The following is a 17,220-nucleotide window of genomic DNA, read 5'->3' as shown; positions in this document are numbered from 1 at the left end:
GCAAGAAAGGTTGGAGTAGACTATCCAGATTTGAGAACTAGTTTAAAAAAAGAGTCATCAAAATTTGGTAGCAGGTGGATGGTGGAGGCTGAGGGAGGGAAGAGGAGGAGCCACAGCTTGCATTAATGTTCTAGCTTGATGTTATCCCAACTAGGTCAGTAGCCATAAACTGAGATATGAAGTATCAGAAAAGAAGCAGAGTCTAAAGGGAGGGTAATGAGATCAAAATCTAAACAGGATGAGTATTGAAAAGAGGCCGCCAGAGTAGAGCTGCAGGGGCTCGTTCGTAAACGCAGCCACAACAGTTCCAATGAAGTTGTAAAGGAAGATGGACCGAGAACAAGACAGTACGGTTACCCAGAGCTGAGGAGTTGAAGGCAGCAGAGAGTTTAGGGGCACCACTCTCAATGTTTGAAAGAAAGGAGGACATTTAGAAGAGAAGTAAGAATAAAAACAAGATTTTTAAAAAGAGGGAAAGCACTTGAATGTGTCTGTCCATAAGGGGGTGGGGGCAGCTAGATAGAAAGAGAGAGGTTAAAGATACAAGAAAGAGAAGAGGCAGCTAAGAGAGTAGGGTCTCTAATAACTCAAGAGGAAGCAGAATCTAATAAAAACAAGGATGGCTAGATAGATAAGTTGATAGGAGGGATTAAATTTGTAAGAACCAGTATTATAAACCACAAGATCCTACTGTATATCACAGGGAACTGTATTCAATCCCCTGTGATAAACCATAATGGAAAAGAATATGAAAACATATATATGTATAACTGAGTCACTTTGCTGTATAGCAGAAATTAAACACAACAGTGTAAATCAACTATACTTCAATAAAATATTTTTTAAAAAGAACCAATATTATTTACGGCCTGCTAAGCATTGTGCTAGGTATCTTACATTTATTGATTGATTAATTTAATTCTCATTAAAACCCTATAAGGGGAGAGAAGGAATGCCCCTTTCTTAGAAAAAAATAGGAAAATAGCAAAAGATGAGTGCTACCTTCAGAAGTGCAGATGTGAAGCACCATTGGATGCCACTTCAAGAGAGATGTTCAGGGGTAACTTTAAGAGGTAACTTCTGTGTCCTCTGTGAAGAGGAGGTGAAATCGTCTTCTGAGAATAAAGTAGGAAGTGGAGTAGTGAGTTCAAAAAGAATGGAAAAGTTTTAGTTCAAGATTATTGACTGCGGGGACTTCCCTGGTGGCCCAATGGATAAGAATCCACCTCCCAATGCAGGGAACATGGGTTCGATCCCTGGCCCAGGAAGATCCCACATGCTGCAGAGCAACTAAGCCCGTGTGCCACAACTGCTGAGCCTGTGTGCCACAACTACTGAAGCCTGCTCACCTAGAGCCCATGCTCTGCAACGAGAGAAGCCACAGCAATGAGAAGCCCGAGCACCACAACTAAGAGTAGCCCCCACAACTAGAGAAAGCCCACACACAGCAACGAAGACCCAACATAGCCAAAAAAAAAAAAGAGAGAGAGATTATTGACTGTCGGAAAGCAAAAAGATTTCCATATAGAGCTAATGATACCTGGGCAGAGAAGGCAGCTGGTTTGGATTTCTGTTGGGTAGGAGATATACTGGGAAGGTTTGGCAAAACCACAAGGTGTCAAGGGTGCTGGTGAGACTATTCTTGAGGAAAATGACCCAGAGGAAAGTAAAGCCAGGAGGTGACCAATAAACTGGGAGAATGATGAGACAGAAGAAGAGATTTAAGGTAGTAATGGAATGAGAAATTTCAAAGGATTGGAGTTTGAGATCCTGGTGACACATCTCAGAGGTCCTTTGAGATTCTAAGTTTGATATCTGGATAAAAGCTTGTTTCGGCAGGATGTATGCTAGTGACCACCTCCCTTAAGTTAGCGTTGCCTTAATTGTATTATCAAAAGATGGAGCTCTTTACTGTTAGGTGGGTGACCAAGAAAGGCTGTGAACTCAACATTGGGTGTCCCCATCCATCTGGGATTAATTAGGTGTGGATCTCACTGGAAACAGAATACTGTGCTAGGTGACATCTCGTGATCCATCTGCCACTAGGTCTTATGATGATGTACAGTTGCAGAGCCCAATTAACAAGTATTTTGAAAAATTTCTAAAACATGTGATTGCAAACTTTTTCCACCTGGGACTTTTGAAAGTCCAAGCCACAGAATCATTTTTTTAATGGACTTTTAAATTAAATATTTAATTTAATTTAATTTTACATCATCAATACCTTAAAATAAATTTGTCCCTTCCAGAGGACAGTTCTTAGCTCTCACTTTGTGAAATTTTAGGTTCATGAAGTGAATTTTTTAGGTCATTCCTCATACCTCACTCTAGCCAGGTAACATCATGGTTTCCATTTTCATCCAAGCTGGCATATTGTGTAGGGTTGATTCACCACCGAGCCACATGCTTCCTACAAGTGTTGTCACCAGAAGCCAAGCAAATGATGGGCCTGCTGAGGCGAACAAAGAGTCTTTCTGTCATCCAGGGAACAACACCAGCATGGCTGTCCGGACCCTTCTGACTAGTTCTATTAGAGTTCTCTTTGGCTTGTTTATCCTGACTCTCTGTCCTCACCCTCTCCCCCAGGCTTAGCCTCAGGTCCTCCCCTCTCCCCACCACTGTTTCTAGGTGTCGTTTGCTGCGTCATTACAATATCTGTAGTTTGGTGCAGCTGCATGTCTCTGTTCTACATGCAATCAAAATAACACAGGTCTCTAGGTATCTATGAACAGCTAGTGTCATGCAAAAAGAGCTTTAGAAATCAGGGGAAAAAATGTCTCAGCTCTGTTTCATCTGCTTGTTTATTTACCGCAATTACAGAGCACTGAAGCAAGGTTTTAAAACATCCTTTCTTTGTCAGTCTGTTATCCTTTCTTCCAGGTATTTCTGATTTCTTCCGCTACTGTTCCTGTAGGAGACTAAATGTAAGGCTTTGATGTAAACGCAGACACATTACCCAGGAAACAATCTGTAAGAGTGTCCTTCTAATGATTCAGTTAAAACTTGGTTTTATAATGAATTCGGGATAAGAAATATTTAAAAATTAGGATCTCAGTTGCCTTCTGTGGCTTCACCTTTATGTATCCCTGGCTATTTAGGAGCCTAGAATCATCTTGTTTAACCTTCTACAGATGAGGGAAATGAGGCTCAGAGAAAAGTCAGTCACCCAAGTCCATAAAACTGGTTGGTGGCGAACCCGGGACCAGCGCTCCCATCTCCTGACACAGAATTTAGAGTCAGCAACAGAATCTCCAGGGCCTGGAGAAGGGTATTTTGAAGGGTAGAATGATGTTCCCATTTAGGTGACAGCTTGTGGGGCAACCTGTCTGGTGTTCTGGTCCTCAGTTTGCCTTCTGTGTAGATGATCTTGTGAAGTTTTCCTCCTGCGCCCCTTGAATCTGTCTCCTCTTCCCCTCGTTGTCTGTGGGTGTGTGTTTGGCGGGAGAGTAAATTCTGTTTGACCACCACACATTTAAAAGTTGTATGCACCCTAATTGCAAATAAAAATTAATCACCTGATCATTTATAACGTGTCACCCTCTGTTAACAGGCAGAGATTCATGTTAATAATTCATGTTGATAATTGCGAGCTGCCCCTTTCTACAGCATTGTTGGTCTCTTCCACGGCAGAGAGGCTAGACTCACGGCAGCAGTCAGGTTTGCCTGGTCCTGTAGCTGGAAGGGTGAGGGGTGTGGAGGAGTTTTCAGTAGCGTGGGCACAGACCTCCCTGGTGGCTAGACATCGATTACCCAGCTTCTGGCCTGCTAAGGTGTGGCACAGTCTCCCTGTGTGACCTGCCCTCACAAGGGAATCTGAGTTAGTGTTTTCCCTTTCAGAAAAAGTGGAAGTTCTCCCAGGTCACTGCCTTGTCAGTGGCTTGGATGGATTAGATGCTTAGGGCTGCAGAAACTGGTACTTAGCAAATGTTCCTAACTCAGACTTTTGTCATTCCACAGGAAAGGCATGCTGGAAAAGGGTAAAACATGCTTAGAAAAAAGGCTCTCTCCAAGGTATATCTCTTACATACATAGGTAAGAGAAGATCATTTGACCATAGACAGGAAAATATATGGAAACCAATTATACTACTCATAAGAAAATTATGGAGGTCCACTGAGAAATTTTCCTGGTCTCCCATCCTTGTCTCCTTGGAACATGAGTTCATAATCTACATTGTGGAACCCTCAGTGAAATCACCCAGGCTCTTTTTGCCGGAGCTTGAGGTCCCTAAGAGTTTAGCTGTACAGAACTCACAGTCATTTGGAGAATTGTCTCCTATTTGCTGATTATTTTGTTCTCTGATTTGGTTTCCCCAGGGAGAATCCCATCTGGACAAAATATCAGTTAACAGCCATGTAGCCATCCATGTTAATAGCTTTACTGAGTGTGTATTTAGACATGCTACCTGTGAAGAGCAATATGAGATGTGGTAGGTGTTTCAATACATTGATGGTCTCTATGGTTTGACAGTTTTCCTGGTCTTGTTCAAATGCTATTAACTGCTTCCAAAATGTTATGAAGTATGTGTTTGTCGTCTGGATTGTCCCTGTGTTATCTGTGTTATTGTTTCCATCTGTTCTTAAATTACTCACTCAGTAATTTTGTGTTTTGTCTGCCCAATTATCCCCTGCCCCAGTCGAACTGAATCTAGTTTTCCAGGGTAGACCATTTTGCTGTTGAGTCTCAGAGATGGAAAATGTGAACACAAAGTAAACATTACTACTTAGAGGCCCCTTCCTTTCTCATGATAAACCACTGTCTCTGTTGAACTCTTAACTGAAACCACAGTCCAGAGTTTCAAGGAGCCATCTCTCGAACTCGGGTATCATTAAGGTCTGGAGATTTCCAACCACAGATTTACTATCTTTGGAATAAAAATTCGGAGAACTGCCTAGCTCACGTCTAATGCAGGAAGGGCAAGTTAAAGACTGCCTTGGCATCCTTCAAATCACTGACCCTACAGGTTGACAACCTTCAGGTATTACTTTGGTAACAGCCTCCTGGTGCGTTTCTCTGCCATTTGGTTAAATTGTTGCAAAGCAACTGAAAGTGACCCTCTGCTTTTGCTTCCATATCACCCCAATGTAGAGCTGATGGGCTGTCACTCTGCTGAGTGCTTAGGGACAGATGCGGGAGATGCAACCATAGGAGTGAGCTATATGAAACATCATTTAAAGCTCTGTTGCTTAGTTGCCACAACTGAGGTGGGGCATGATGGCATCTGTCTTCCTCGGTGTCGCACAGAGCAAGAAAGTACTCCTCTTCTGTGAGTGAGCGTCCTCAAAGTAGTCACAGAGTTTCAATAAAAGGTATCCATTTGACCTTGGCATTGAGCTGGGTCTAATCTATAGCTGAAGACTTAACATCATTTTCATCTTTGTCATCAACAATTTTTATTGAAACTTTTATCATGGGCCAAACCCTTTGCTAAGCATAGTGTGCTTCTGGTCTCACTTAGCTTACAACACCACCATGAGTCAGTACTATTAATTTCCCAATTTCACAGATAAGAAAAATCAAGATTTAGGGGACTTAAAGACTTCCTCAAGGTTATTTGACTAGCATTCAGAGCTGAGATTCTAATCTAGGTCTGATTTCAAGCCTGAGCTTCCAACACAACTGTGTTACATGAAACAAAGCTCTCAGAAACTACTTACCAGGAATTGTACAGTACGAAGTTACGCTTATGGAGGTGGGGGTGCAAAGAAACATAAGATACTCCCATCCCCATGTGGCTTCAAAAGTTGTTGTGCGAGAAGTCATTTAAAGATAATTAACAATACACTAAATGTCCAATATGTGAAACATAATAAATATTATATTAATAAGGAGGGGAGGTCTTGGAGAAAGTGAGATTCACACTGGGCCTTGAGCAGTAGGCAAGATTTACGTAGATGAAAAATAAATAGCAAAAGCATTTCATACAGGGGAGGTGATGTGAACAAATCTTAAGGATGAGCAAGTGCAAGGCCTATTATATGGTTGAAGGGCAGAGAATGATGTGTTGTCTGTGAATGAAATACTTGTGTACTCATCTGTTTGGTCAAAGATATTTAATGAATGTCTACTCCGTGGAGGTGTCCTGGAGGGGAAGAGTGACAGATAAGGTTGAAAATGTAGATTAGAGCCTCCTAGATATAAAGTTCAGGAGTTGGGACTTTCCCTTGTAGACTGAAAGTTTTCAATCTGTAGTCTAGGAGTTATAGATGGATTTTAAAACCTTCTCTGACAAATGTTCAAACTGGTTGCCTTTGTCATGTCCCTCTTTCTTAAGTTTTTCTGGGCTTCACATTGAGGGGTGGGCGTTCCTCTAAAGGCATCACTTATCTATATGGAGAATGCCACGTTTAAGGGATGGGGGAAGAAGGAAAGCCTATTAAAAAGTCAAAGGAGGACCAGTTGGGGAAATTAGCCTACTGTCAAGTCACCAAAGCTCAGAAGGAGAGAGTTTGAAGAAAGTGTAGAGGGAAGGGGTCATGGGTGTTAAGATGCAACAAAGAGAAGAAAAGGAGATTGCCGATCACGAGAAATTTGATGATTGACTTTGATGATTGGTCCATCAGTGATCTCGGAGAACACGTTTCACTAATGCGGTGGGGACAGTAGCCCTATTGCAGGGGAATAATGAGCAAAAGGAGGGATGATGGTCACAGTAGTGCAGGCTGCCTGTTTTACGAGGTCAGTGGCCAAAGTGGGAGAACATGAAGATACTAACAACAGAATTAATCAAAGATTTTTTTTCTCAAAATGGGCTAAGCCAGTACATATTTGAATGTGTCGGATATAGACAGAAGAAGAAACTGAAGAAATTGAAAACAAAAGATGTAACAACTTTTTGTAACAAAGATGGAAGGGAGCTCTTCCTGTCTGTCCACTGGGATTGTATAGCATTATATTCTAATGATACCTGGATGAGTAGAACTTTTAAAAACTGGCTGGTTTCACTGGTGCAGTTATTACCACCTTCCCATACCCCTCACTCAGCTCTCTGCCCTTAAACCATAAGTACGTATTATCCTTAACTCACCTGCTCCTGGATGGTTACCGTATGGCAATGATTGTTCATTTATCTTTGGAATTGTCTTTTTTCTCAAGCAGGTGAACTTCTTGTTAACTGTGTTTACAGCACTCTAAAGAAATTTCTATTTGGCTGTTTTGCTTCAGACGTCTATCTTCATGACTTAGGATTGTTGGATTACTGAAGCTCTTCTCTTTTGTAAAAATGAATGAGTGGATGAATATTTGACACAAAAATCCATCCACCCACCAACATGTATGTATGTGTGTATATGCAGACACCTGAAACACAGCAACAGCTCCTGTGTCCCAGACGCTGCAAATATTAGGGTTGCAAAGAAGAGTAAAGTTATAGGCCCTGTTGTCACAGAAATTCACTCTTTAGAAAAGAAGTCAGATTTGCAAACTGACACTTTATCTCTAACATGAGTAGGGCAAAGATAGAAGTATGTCCAGGTGCTCTAGTAATATAGAAGATGGGCATTTGGCCCTTCCTGGGAGTATGGAGAAAAATTTCCTGGAGGAGGTGATGCTTAAGCACTTATATTTTGAAGGATAGGAGAAAGCAGGCAAAGAAAAGTGGGGAGAACCTTCTAGGCAGAGAAAGCATAAGCAAAGTTTCAAAGGCCAAAGAAAATGTGGTTTTTATAGGAAGCATTAAGTTATTTTAGAATTACAGATGTAAAGTTAAGAGGGATGGCTTGAAGGAGATGAGATATGCCTGGGTGGGTGTACCATGTAAGGTTATCAAGGACCTTCTATACATGCTAAGACCCTTAGACTTTGTTCTAAAGACAAGGGAGGTCTATTGTGGAATTTGAGCAGGGTAATGTCATAATCATATTTATGTGCAGAGCTGGTCTGGTTGCAAATGATTGATTCAAGAAAGTGATTCAATTAGTAGTGTCTTTGGTTTCAATTTACCAAAAACTCAATCAATATCAGCTTACACAAATATGTAATGATATTTTTCATGCAATAAGAAGTCCAGGGACTTCCCTGGTGCTTCAGTGGTTAAGACTCCGCGCTCCTAATGCAGGTGGCCTGGGTTTGATCCCTGGTCAGGAAACTAGATCCCACATGCTGCAACGAAGACCCAGCACAGCCAAATAAATGAATAAATATTTTTTAAAATGCCTTAGTGAAAAAGAAGAAGTCCAGAGAAAGGTGGTTTCTGGCATTGGTTTAGGCACCTAACAATGCAGTTGAGGACCCAGGGTCATTTCTACTACACCATCCTCTCCAGTTTTGCTTTTGATCCTCGTGCTGTTATTTTGTGGTCATGAGAAGGCTGTTCCTACTCACGTATCATGTTCATGTTCAAGGTGGAGAGAAGGGGAACATGGTGGTACCAATGTTGTCTATCCCTTTTCAAAGAAGCCTAGAATTTCCTGGAAGCTCCCTGGTACACTTGCCTTCCTATCTCGTGGGCCAGAGCTGGAAAGAACCACCACTGGCTGCAGAGGAGGCTGGAACAAAATATTTATTCTTTTTGGCTTCCGTAATAAACAAGGGCAAGGAAAAAAAGGCATTTGAAATGAGTGTTGAGGTAGCCAACCAACAGTATATGCCACAGAGATTTATCTCTACGAGAGGCTCAGAGATTGGACTGCTTTCCAGTAAATAGCTTCCCGTGCCAGGCAGTAGAGGTGACAGAGGACCCAACTCAAAGCAAAGCAGTGAACACATCTCTGAGCTGTTAGAAGAGACAAAGCCAGAGGAGGAAGGGCGCTGGGGCGTGGGTGCCATGAGCATAGGTTGTGGCCCAGGTACCATAACGACCTTCTCCCTGCTGAACCAGTACACATTTGGTTCATATCCAGGTTGGTTATTGAAAATGGACAAAATCCAGCTTTCTGCCACGGAACCGACTTCTCCTTTACCTCTTTGCACGCCTCACTAGGTAGGCTTCAATAATTATTTATTCCAATGCTGGAAAGATGCTAGATACTGTTGGAGGATATGCAGGATGGAGTTGAGGAGGTGACAGCAGAAGAATAAGGACCATGACCTTCCTCAGGTTGCTCGTGGTCTCTACACGGAACAGTTTAAAAATTGTATAAGTGAAGATGGGAGCAAGTGCTGCCGGCTTGGTAGTGTCAGCAACCGAGCCCGGGGCCACAGGTCTCCTACAGATCGGAGTTTAGTGATTCAAGGTCGGATGTCACCACTGTACCTCTCCCCGCACTACTTTGCAGAGTTGTCTGGCTGTTCTGTCCCATGCAGACATGTCAGGAATCAGTGTTTGGTGGGCTGCTCCCCCCCCATCCCCCCACCCAACCTCACCTTCACAGATGCACGAACACTTGCTGGAGTCTACCCTGTCTTCAGCCCCTCTTCCCCAGCCAACGTGTCAGAAGGAAAGAGAACAGCTCTGGCACATCCATCTTAATGATTTATTTCTCAATTTGAAAAATTATCAAAGCAATATGACAGAGTTACAAAAGCGTTTGGAGGAAATGGACAATCACTCATAGTCCTACCTCCTTAATATAACCAGGGTGTCATCTCTTATAGTTTTGATCACGGAAATCATGCTTTTTTGCCTTCTTGTAATCAGAAAGTGGGTGCAGTTTTGCATCCTGCTTTATTTACAGACTTAGAGCTCATTAAAATTGTTGAATAAATGAATATTGACACAGAGTCTTCACAAGAACAAGATGTACTACATCATCCCCATTGTTGTTACGGTAAGTTGCTTTCCATCTTCTCTATTCAAATAGAGATGGGGGAGATGAAGATTTTCCGGGCACACTACTTCTAAGGTGTAGCTTTTGAGCTTTGATAAAGACAATAGGAAGTCTCTTGGCATGGAGTCGGGAAACTTGACAAGAGTTGGAACCCTGATGGTCAGGATTGAGATAAGGGTCACTGTGGTCCCCTCCATCCCTAAGACAAACCATTTTAAGTGCAAAGACAATCTCTGTCATTCATGACCATGGGCATGATTCTCTCTTTCATTTCTAGTTGCCCAAATCTTGCCCTTTTGTCTGGTGGCTATTCAAGGAACTCCAGGATCTTTCTGGGTTAAAGGAAGTGAGGGACTTGGACCAAGTCCTTGGAATCTGAATTCTCTCCTCCCACAGGGATTGTGTCTGAGTTGCTATCCCTGCTCCCTCTGTGATCCAGGTAGTTGCTATGTTTTAGAATTGCCATGGGATTTTGGAAACTCAGTGAGTACTAGTTAACTAAAGTAACACATATGGAATTATTGTAGTTCACGATTCTTGTAGTTCAGTTCTGCAAGTCCTACACTCACAAAATTTACCTAGGCTTCCACCTACCATATTAATCAGCATCATCCTTTTCCCTCCCACCCATTCCTACCTCTTGAATCATTCCCAAGAGCTGCTCTATAAGGACACAAGTGTCTGCTTTGACAAACTCATTCATTCCCTTCGCTCATTCCTCTTCTCAGCTCCTGAATCCCTCTGACAGTATAAGAAATAGATCCAATAAGACAAGATTATTGCCTTCATTTCCTTTAGGCTGATTTATCTTCGGAAGCACCTCCTCTGTCTTGTCTATACGTGTCACACCAGGATGATAGCTGTTATGAAAATCCAAAGATAAATGCCTCAAAATATCAGCAGCCAAATTCCAGAATTTATCTCACGTATGCAAACTGAGTGATCAGCCTCCAGTTTGATGAGAAGTTCTGGGTAGTCCAAGCATTAGTGCTAAGAGGGTAGACTAGGTGCTGGGTGCAGGAAAAAGGCAAGTTCCCATGGAGGAACTGACTCACGGAGTCTCTGGAGTGTGACATCTCAGCAGTAACACCATCAGAAAAGAAGGAAAGGAGACTCTGTCACCAAGGAAGCTGGCACCAGGTGTGGGGACCATGAGAAGCAGCAGATGAGGAGGCAAGGAAGCAAGCTGTAAGGGAAGGGGTGAGTCATCAGCATGCCCTGTTTATCCATTATTGCTGGCTTTTATGAAGCTCCCACAGTGACGGATCTCTGAACTGGACATGCTCCCTGCCCTGTGCCCTCAAGCACCACCCAGAATAGCTGGAAGATAGTGTATACTTAAAAGTTTCAGTAGCTCTCTGTTATTCTCTAAATGGGAGGTCCTAACGTAGGGACTTGAGGAGAAAGGTTAGATACCCAAAGAAAAGCTCACAAAAGATATTGAACTTGAATGAAAAGGATTTCCCTTCACGGCCATGTGCTCCCAGCTGAAAGAGGGCATCTGTGTGAATGGCAGTTGTTCTGCCCCTTTGTATGTGGCTCCTCTGTGTTTTAGATGAAGAATGGAAAAGTGCTTAGCATATAGGAGGCACTTGGAGTTGGTGTGTCCCCATCTTTTTTTTCCACTTAGCATAGACATTTGGCTTTTCCTACAGGTACAAAGCCAAGAGCACTGTGGTGGACAGAGCACTGGACTTGGTAATAGTTATCAAAGCTACCATTTACTGAGTGTATCCTGTGTGCTAGTGACTTGGTGGAAGGTATTATCTTTCCCGTTTACTTTTGAAGACACCAAGACTTGGAAACCCTGATTAACTTGCCCAAGATCATGGCATTAGTAAGAGGAAGACTTGGCATTGGAACCCAGTTTCATGTGGTTCCAAAGCCTGTGTTTTCTATTCTTATGACATTCTGTCTCTCACAAACCAGAAGAACTAGTTTGGATTCCCAAGCTCTGCTACTTCCTAGCTGAGTATTTCCTCACTCTGGCCTCAGTTTATTCATCTGTCAAATGAAGGGGTTATGCTAGGTGTTTTCTGACGTCTCTGTTAACTCTCAAATTCTTGCACTGTCTAGTCTTAACCAGGACTTTCATCAGCATAATCTTAATCAGTCTAGATATAAGAGGAAGGACGAAAAACTCTTCATTCATTTAATTGCTAGAGATTCAGTGCCAAGCTGCGTGGTCTGGCCTTTGGAACTTACCAGTAGAGCAGGGAAAACAGACACAGAATATGTTACAAGCACTGAGTGTTATGCAGAAAGATAACAGTGTATGTAGACACTTCTGAGGCTAGTTCATGGAACTCAGTTCCTTGAACATCTGCATGTGTCTCAGAGCCAGCAAGCGCTAGAGATTTCACAGCAGGTATAACAGGCGCAGTACGCCACCTGAGTTCAGTCTTCAGTCCCCATTATTCTTTTTTCCTATTTTCTTTTGCTCATATCAGCCAGTTTCAGTGGGGTTTGTGGAGGAATGCATGAAACATTGTACTGTGTCAGCCTCAACAGGGACCATGGAAGATGGTGACAAGGAGGAAGGAGGGCTGGAGAGCAGAGTTAGAGGGATGGAATAAGGTCAAAACCATGGGTTATGGCTTAATAACATCTTTCAAATACTCAGTACAGTAGAAAGCATATGAAAGGCTAGGAAGGAGAAAAGAAAAGAAACATAGATTCATAATGTCTCTGATTTGGAAGGGACCCAGTAAGACGTGAGCTCTGACCCCATCTAATTATTTAAATCCCATCTACAACATCCCAGTAAGGCTTTCTAACTTGAATGCTTTCTTTGGAGGTAACTGTCTACCTCCCAAGGCAGGCCATCTGACTGGAGGACAGCTCAGGCTGGTGGGTGGGGGGTGGGTGGGTGGGATTCTTTCAGCTGAGCTGATTTTTTTTTTTAAACTTCTATTGTATGGCTTTAAGTCAGACCTTCTAGGTTACATTAAGTTGATTCAGTTTTTGTTTCTGTTTTCCTTTATTTGAGTCCTTCAAATATTTCAAAGTAGCCATCATATTCCCCTTATAGCTTCACTACTGTGCACTAAAGACCTGACCTAGAATTTTTTATTAAATGTGTTTTGTAAACTTGATTCTCTGCTCCAGCCTCATTGTCCTCTGGAAGCACTTCATTTGGTTTGTGTCCCCTTAAAAAGTGGAACCCCCAGAACTGAGCACAGTATTCCTGGGAAATCAGTTAGAGAGTAGAGCAGGCATTCAGACATTTGGACATGGATGTAGCCCAAGGTCAACTTAAACTTTTTTGCAGCTGCTTTAACTATTTTGACATATAGTGAACTTATAGTGAACTAAATTCACATACCATCAATAAAATGGCTACGACCCTTCCGAACATGCAATCATCTTGCCTACATTTCTTTATCCTGTTAGCACTGATGTAGACATACTGCTGGGTGCATTATTAAAGTCTAAATGTTGACTGTGTTTTGTAATTCCCTATTCTATTATTGCAGTCTAATAACTGTGTCAAAAAAGGCAAAGAGGTTCATTTGACATTCCTTGGTTTTAGCGAAACTTGACTGGCTGCTGTTGGAAACAGCTTTGCTTTCTGAATGTTTATAAACTCATCTTGGGAAATAATCCAGTTTTGGAATTGTGCTAGAGATTCAGTTCATGCACACTGGTCTATACTTTGTAGAATGTGCTTTCTTTTCTCATTTTTTGAATACTGGGGTAGTTGCCCACTTTCAGTTTTAGGTCATTGTTTTTATTCTTCATAATTACACACACACACACACACACACACACACACACACACACACACACACACGTGCATATGCACACATAAAGCCAGTGGGAGAAAGTGTGTATGAAGGAGCAGCAGAAGGGCATCAGGAGAGTTAATGGTGAAGCATGTATTTGACAACTCAGGTTGAGAGGGAGGGGAGAAAACTGAGCAGTGTGGGAGGAAGCCTCCACAGACCCCTCTGGGGACCAGGGAAGGCTCTTTAAAGGATGATGTTTTTGCTACCACACCCAGTTCAGGGCTGTGCTAGGGTAATGCAAGTAAAGCACTGGCCTCGGGCACAAAATCTAAGAAGGTAATAAAAAAAACTGAGTTTTCAAGATAAATAATATATTACTGCAGTGTATTTTTTGAAATAATAATAATGCAGAAAATCCTGAATATCAAAACTGTAAATGACAAGATCAGTATATGACAATTTCTCCTATTTTTCTTAATAACAGCTTTATTGAGCTCTAATTCACAGACCATACAATTAACGCATTTAAAGTATAGACTCCAGTGGCTTTTAGTATATTCGCTGGGTTGCGCAGCCATCACCACGATCAATTTTAGAATGTTTCATCACCCCTAAAAGAAGCCCTGTACCCATTAACAGTCACTCCCTATTTTCCCCCTAATTTCCCCAGTCCTTGACAGCCACTAATTTACTTTCTGTCTCTGTGGATTGAATTTGCTTATTTTGGGCCTTTCTTATAAATGGAATCATACAATATGTAGTCATTTGTGAGTAGCTTCTTTCACTTGGCCTAATGTTTTCAAGGTTCACCCATGTTGTGGCATGTGTCAGTACTTCATTCCTTCTTATGGCTGAATAATGTTCTATTGTATGGTTGTGCCACATTTTACTTATCTAATCATCAGTTAATAAATATTTGGGTTGTTTCTACTTTTTGGTTGTTATGAAGTTTTCTTGTGGATATATGTTTTCATTTCTCTTGGGTATATACCTGACTAATTGGTGGATCATATGGTAAATATATAAAAGCTCTTAAGGAACTGCTAGACTGTCTTCTAAAGTGGCTGTGTCATTTTATATTCCACCAGGAATGTATGAGGGTTCCAGTTTCTCCACATTCTTATCACTACTTTTTATCATCATTTTTATTATAACCATCCTCGTGGGTGTGAAGTGATATCTCATTATGGTTTTGATTTGTATTTCCCCGATGGCTTGTGACGTTGAGTACCTTTTAATGTAATTATTGGCTATTTGTATATCTTCTTTGGAGATATGTCTATTCAGATCCTTTGCTTGTTTTAAAATTATTGAGTTGTAGGAGCTCTTTATATATTCTAGATATAAGTCCCTTATCAGACAAATGATTTATAAAAATTTCCTCCAATTCGTTGAATTGTCTTTTTACTTTCTTGAGAGTGTCCTTGAAGCACAAAAAGTTTTTCATTTTTATGATGTCAAATTTATTTGTCTTTTATTGCTTGTGCTTTTGGTGTCATGTTTAAGAAACCATTGCCAGATTCAAGGTCACAAAAATTTATGCCTATGTTTTCTTCTGAGAGTTTAAAAGTTTCAGCTCTTACATTTATTTCCTTGCTCCTCATGGTCTATTTTTGAAAAGCAAATTGCATGATATTTAAGACTCAGAGACTCCCTCCTTACTCAGATTTCATCTTAAAATCAAGATTAGGAGAAAAAGAGTTTAATAGAGTTCTTCTTTACAGGTGACCTAAAGCATTGCAGTTTTATAAGGCAAAGATGTACGGGACACCTCCAGACACTTTACTATTATTTTAGGGTGTTCAAACATGGACATTTGGGTGCTAGACTGATTGACTCTGCAGGTGGTCTGAGGAGATAAAGAGTATAGGAGGCTGCTGTCTGTCACCTTCTGAACATACCACCAACTCTGCTCTCTGCCTGCTGTCCTGTCCTTTCTCCTCTGGAAAGGACCTTTGGCCTGAGATCCTTTCCTGAGTTGACTCTTGGTCCCCTCCTTTTCTCGTAGTTGCTTTCACATGCTAGTGCCCTCCCACCTCCTCTCCCTAAGCCGCATACCTACCTGTGCACCCCACCCCCTCCTGATTCTGTGCCTGAAGGCAGTCTGGTTTTCACAGAGCCTTTTTTGTGTATCAGGGTAATGGTCAGCTCTTCTTCTTCCCATGTGAGCCCCTCACTCCCTCCTCCTCTGCCTGCCTTCCTTGGAGCTAATTCATACACCCCTCAGATACTACACTTGATCTTAGCCAAAAGGCTGAGAAGTGATCATACATACCTCAGGATGCTGCTTCTTTTTAATTTTTTTTCTTTTCCTATAGATAGAACTGACGAGGTTTCCATGGAAACTCCTGGCCAGAGGTAGGGGACTTTTGAACGGGGGTGAGATGATGGAGAGTTGCTCATTTCTGTGGGGCTTTGGGAGTGCTTCCCTCACTCTTCTCTCCATTCCCTCCCCGACTCTTCCCTGGGCAGCTCTTGGATCTGTTTTTGTATGATGCTCTAAGAGCCTGGAGCCTTGTGTCTTAGGATTTCACAGATGGTGATGATAATGGCCCTGAAAGTTGCAGCTTTAGGAGAAGTCTCCTTCCCGGTGGTTGTCTGGCAGCTTCAGAAAAACTTGAATCTGGTGTGTTTCACAGGAACAGGGCAGGCTCTTAGCGACAGTCCAAGTTCTCCCTGTTGTGCTGTGAGGCAAGTCCCAGTTAGAAGAACTGGGTCCCGGATCACCACCATCATGTTCATGTTATTGGACAGAGATAGAAGGATCTTCTGAAGGTCATCACAGCCACTCCTGTGCCTCTTGATGGCACTGCGTTTAATCTGACACTTAAGGTAATTTATCCAGGTGCCTTTCTCTATGTGGGCTATGCTCTTCTTGAAATCCTAAGTGGGGTTTCGGGTTTGGGGGATGACACCTGGGTTGATCAAACCTTGAACTGTGAGTAAGAATCTAGTCCCATACAATAGGGATTTTTTTTTTTTTTGGAAATGGGCTATTTTGAGTGGGAGCCTTGAAGGTCAGTCCTCAGTATCCACTGTCTTCCCAGTGAGGTAGGGCAAACCCGGGTGGATGTGTGGGCTGTGGCCAGTGGCGCAGCCTCCTCCTTGGCATTAAACAGCCCTTCCCTAGAGAATGTCTACACCGCCTCCCTTTGAAATCTCTGACTGCCTTGGAGATGCCAATCTAAGCTTTGGTTAGATCTGAAGTCTAGAGTTGGGGGAAACCTGACCCAGTCCTTGAGTAGAGCAGGTCTGCCTCTAACTAGGGACTTACACCCCTGAGATTCAGGGCCATTTGTTTTACTGTCCTGGGCCGAGCCTGGGGTGGGAAGGTGTTGAGATTCTTGCGTGATGGGTCTTTATGTGAATGCTGGGTCTTAGGCATTCACAAAAAACCCAACGTGCTGGAACTGGAGGAGATTTTGGAGTCCAGAGGTTCTAACATGTAGCTAAGAGGTGTTAAACATGTTATTAATGGTTCCCAGAGGGCTGTGGAGTTACTACAAAGACTCCAAAAAGCCACGCGTGCACTGAGCACGACCTGCAGACCAGACACATAAACGTAGCCGCCGTCTCTTAGGACTACACTGTTTTTTAAATGATAAAAAGCAACCCCCCCTCCATGCAGTTGAAAAAATTACACACTACTGATTTTTTTTTCTAATTTATTTATTATTTTTGGGGAGGTACACCAAGTTCAATCATCTGTTCCTATACACATATCCCCGTATTCCCTCCCTCCCTCGACTCCCCCCACACCCTCCCTCGAGTCCCCCCCACCCCCA

The 17,220-nt window shown here is 42.3% G+C and overlaps 1 pseudogene; it reads right to left on the bottom strand.

Annotated features, from left to right (window-relative positions):
* Positions 1-15,637: 15,637 nt before the first annotated feature.
* LOC130829597 (U2 spliceosomal RNA) lies at positions 15,638-15,701 on the bottom strand (annotated as a pseudogene).
* Positions 15,702-17,220: the final 1,519 nt, after the last annotated feature.

Source organism: Hippopotamus amphibius, chromosome 9 (genome assembly GCF_030028045.1).
Source record: "Hippopotamus amphibius kiboko isolate mHipAmp2 chromosome 9, mHipAmp2.hap2, whole genome shotgun sequence".
NCBI classification, from domain to species: Eukaryota; Metazoa; Chordata; class Mammalia; order Artiodactyla; family Hippopotamidae; genus Hippopotamus; species Hippopotamus amphibius.
Note: the sequence above shows the minus strand (reverse complement) of the source record. Positions and strands in the feature narration are given on the sequence as shown.